Here is a 5000-nt window from a genome sequence, read left to right on the forward strand (position 1 = left end):
TTATCAAAAAATTTAGCGTTAATCCAGGTTTATATTCCCATGTTTCAAAAACACGATGTATCTCTTAACATGACTGGAAAAGGGTCTATCTTATTGTTTACTCTAAACAATACGATAGACCCTTTTTCCAGTTATGTTAAGAAATACACCGTGTTTTTGAAACATTTCCCCGTTTGATGAAAATCCGAAAGATTTTCAAACATAAATATGACATTTACAAGTAAAGTGCTTAGGAAATAAATACAACGAAACAACTACAGTATAAACAGACATTACATTACCTTTCGCAACATTTCCAGAAAAAAATACTCGCACTCATTTATTGTAGGTACAATTAAGATATATTTATGAATGTGAAAACGAGGAAAACGAAGATAATCGTACATGTGTGAATAAAAGTATGAATGAGTTAATATAGGCAGTAAAGATATAAATGTGAACACTAGTCAGACATACATGAATAGTAAGTAAATATATTAGGTAGATAAATACATATTTTAAGTAAACCATCATAAACATATGGGTAATGAATATAGATAGTAAGTAAGGAAGTGATAATATGAAGTATGAATATATGAGTGTTTTATACAAATGTTTTAATAACAAGTATAAACAGTAAGGGAAGAAGTATAGATTGTTTGTAAATAAGTATAGAATATGCCCAAATAAGTATTAGTATGCAAATGATAATCATAAACATAAAGTCAAAACATATATCGAGTAAATAAATAAAATTCATAAGCTATAAGTACAAACACTAAAACAATAAGTATGACCAGTAAGTAATGAATGGTAAAAGTGAATACGTATAACCTGACACATATGAATTTATATATTCCTAAATAGATTTAAAATATATATATATATATATATATATATATATATATACAAATTTATATTTTCTAAAAAGAAAAAAAAACTATGACCTGGATTGTAATTTTCTTTTCCTCTGTAAATTTTCTTTTTTTTTTCTTCTTCTTTTTTATCATCCTTTGTCTTTTTTCTGTGTTTGTTTTGACGTTCATTTTGTGAGGAATGTTCTTAAGTAGGTCAGGGTGTATATATTGTTTCCCCTGTTGTATGCGTTGTCCGTTTTCATTGTGAATTTTTAATTTGTCTTCGTCTGGACTGTCTTTATTCCTAGTTTTCTTCTTCAACATACTTATCCATTTATTCATAGATTCAATTATAATACATTAATTCCCTAACTTATACATTCATTCACTAACTTATACATTCATTCATTAACTTATGCATTCATTCACTAACTTATACATTCATTCATTCATTAACTTATACATTCATTCATTCATTAACTTATACATTCTTTCGCTAACTTATACATTCATTCATTCACTAACTTATACATTCATTCACTAATTTATACATTCATTCACTAACTTATACATTCATTAATTTATAAACTTATACATTCATTAATTCATTAAATTACACATTGAGTCATACATTATACATTATACACTTATACATTATACATTCCCTTATCACATCCTTTATCACAGCATCATCCAGGAATCTCACAGGAAACCGTTCCTTGCCGCCATTTCCCTCAAGTGATGCCCTCTCTTTACCAAAATGACTAACACTAAGTCATGCTTGTGTCGCGGGTTTTTTTTTTTTTTTTTACACCAACGACCAATGTGAGTTAATGGTGGTGGTGCGGGTAAGGAGATATAACTTATACACAGTCGTCTAATGCACAAGGTAGTTGGGTGGTTTCTAATTACCTTGCGTTCATATATAGAAGTCGGTTTGTTTATGCTAAGCAAGGAAGGAAAACATAGGAGTCGGTTTGTTTATACTAAGCAAGGAAGGAAAACATAGGTGTCGGTTTGTTTATACTAAGCAAGGAAGGGAAACATAGGGAAACCACATGGATATGCCTGAGGCCTTTTCACTATGTGGCTTCATCAGAGTATAAATACACGAGGGATACAGAGTGGGCTGTGATTGCTACGGGTATCAGATCGAACCTGTGATTAGTCGCACGACAACCTTGGATAGTTGTGGCAATCAGAATATCCTTTGCTTGTTTCTCTCTCTCCATCTTTTTTTTTTTTTCGAGAGTATAATCGTAAGATGCATCATGGTTCCCAGTCGCAGTAGAACTAGTGTTATTTAGCTGATTCATTCTACAGTGACTCAAATAATTGTAAATGTCTGATTCCAATAAAGTTTGTGTCCTACAGTGTCGTATATAACAAAGCAACAAAAGTGCAAAAAACGAATGAAATCGTCAGTGACGAAAAGAAATCAAATACCTAATTCTCTCTCTCCCTCTCTCTCTATCTATCTATCTATCTATCTCTACCCCGAAATAACCACATATCTACGGTTATATCATGAAAAAAGGAGAAAATAGTTTTTAAAAAAATGATAAACGAATGAAGAGACAGAAACGAAAAGGATGATAATAGTTCTATGTCGAAGAATGATAATTGCCACTAACCGTTCACACACACAAAAACAAATAAAAAAGAAAGGAAAACAAACAAGGAAAAGTGAAACACAAAACACAGCCAAAGGGAGAGAGAGAAAAAAACACGAACACCTAATTAAAACAAAGACCTTTTCCCATGGCCGGATAATTAGAAAAAGGGACACTGAGAAAAGGGTTCAATTGTTCCCCCTGGCAGGAGTGACAGCCGAGGAAACGGCTTATCACAAGGAGAGCAAGGGAGACACCGGGGAAATTAAGGTCTTGGCTTCTGGGCGGCGGAGGAGGAGGAAGGGGAAGAAAAGGAGAGGGAGGAGGAGGAAGGGAAGATGAAGGGAAGGAGCTGGGGTCTCGAGGGAAGGCAGAAGGGCCTGAGTGTTTTATCTTTCCTTTTCTGTCTTTCCTTATCTTAATATTTCGTCTTGATTATCAATTTATCAAATGTCTTAAACAGCATGTGGGGAGACTGATAAACCAAGCTGGTATTTTTTTTCACATCGTAAGGCAGGGTTCAGTAAGAAAATCGACGATGGAGAATTTGCGGAAGAAGTTATGTGCTGTAGTCTGTTTTGTCTTTATATGTCTGTCTCTCTTTTTCTATTTCTCTGTCTGTCTCTCTCTCTTTCTTTCTATGTATACATATACATATATGTATGTGTGTGTGTTTTTGTGTGGGAAACACAGGGAACCACACGAATATATTTGTGTTTTCCTGTTTCCATTTGTTGTTTTTTGTTACTGCACACACACACACACACACACACACACACACACACACACACACACACACACACACACCACACACACACACACACACACACACACACACACACACACACATATATATATATATATATATATATAGAGAGAGAGAGAGAGAGAGAGAGAGAGAGAGAGAGAGAGAGAGAGAGGAAGAAAGAGACTGGTAAAAGACAGATCACTTAGTGGTTTTCTGGGATAGTTTACTGTAGTGGTCAGTAAGGACGAATAAAGGCGTCAAAACCTGTAAGTTGTCTTGCCTGAAATGAGTTAGCGCTACACAAAAAAAAACCTTGACTTTTACATTGTCACAAATTATCAGAGGAAAATTACGCTGAAACAGAATGGAGGGAGGGATTACGAAAAACATATGTTTGTTTTTATCAGTATAAAATCGAAATAAAAAGGAAAGAGTTTTATACTCTTCTAGTGTGTGAGAGAGTGGCATAAAAAAACAACAATTGAAATCGTATTGTTCAGAGAAATAAATAAAATATTACAGGATTTCCGTTTACATTTACTTTTACATTAACTAAGATTAACAATTTGCTGTTCTCCTTAATGAACAGGAGGGGATAAAATCAATAAAGAAATAATAATACACATATTCCATTAGGAACAATAACAGATTAGTGAGTAATCATACCATCACAATCATCATATAGAAGAAGTAATTATATATTCTAACCTTTATACTAACGAGGACTCATTACCCTTCAAGATATATTCCCATGAAAACTGTTTGTCTCTTTAACAAGTCGATTTTATTAACAAACAAATTACTTCCCCAGTTCCATCTATTAATTGGATGACTTCTGTAACTGAAAATACAATCAAGCAAAGTACAGTGCTTAAAGAGAAACAAACTTTTACATGCTTTTAAGAGCCTTATCGTGAGTAAATGCAATACAATTGCTGTAGTATATACCAGTACATATGAGTACATTTTATGTACTCGATACACACACACACATACACACACACACACACACAAACACACACACACACACAGAATATCCTTTGCCTATATGTATGTATGTATATGTAGCGTGGGTGCGTTGCTTTGCGCCGCCATCTTGAAACAGGCAAACGCATATATATATATCCTATTTTACTGGTCTTATACTGGCCATATATTTTTACTGGTCTCTATCTATCTCTTCCTTTTATCTATTTATCTATTCATCTTTCATTCATCTCTCTACCTGTCTATCGCAAGGTTTCCGAGAAGGAAAAAAGCGAATAGATGAATTATTCACTCTGACATCCCAAAGAAAACTGCTATTCAGTGCGGAGCAGCCATGAGAGCAAACAAAATACGTCTTATTTGACTTGGTCTGAATTATATATTTGCCGGCTTTGCAACAAGGGACAAGGAAGGTGCATCTCACAGGGATGAATTCATGGAGAACGCTGACTTTTATGACTGCGTGTCTGTATGTATTATCCTTTCACGGGAATGTTGCTGCGATCACTGTCATAGGAAATTTTGTTCCACTATTCTGTCTGTTTTGCGTGTCATTCGAGGTGAGAAACGGATCGTTATGATTAAGGTTATGCTGCTAAGATGAACTGAAAGATTTATATGTCACCGAGATTTGGCAATTTTTTTTACATGAATTATACTTACTTCCATTATAATTCATCAATTTAACCTAAGTTCCTGAAAGGCGACCATAATCTCTGAACAAATCGACAAGAAATGGACATCTATCAATATCCGCTAACCCAACACAATCTACCTCACCCTCTTTTCAAAAATAATGTTCGTCTGAATAAGTAA

The sequence above is a fragment of the Penaeus japonicus genome, unplaced genomic scaffold (genome assembly GCF_977035675.1).
Source record: "Penaeus japonicus unplaced genomic scaffold, GWHDUDI00000001_assembly GWHDUDI00000023, whole genome shotgun sequence".
NCBI lineage: Eukaryota > Metazoa > Arthropoda > Malacostraca > Decapoda > Penaeidae > Penaeus > Penaeus japonicus.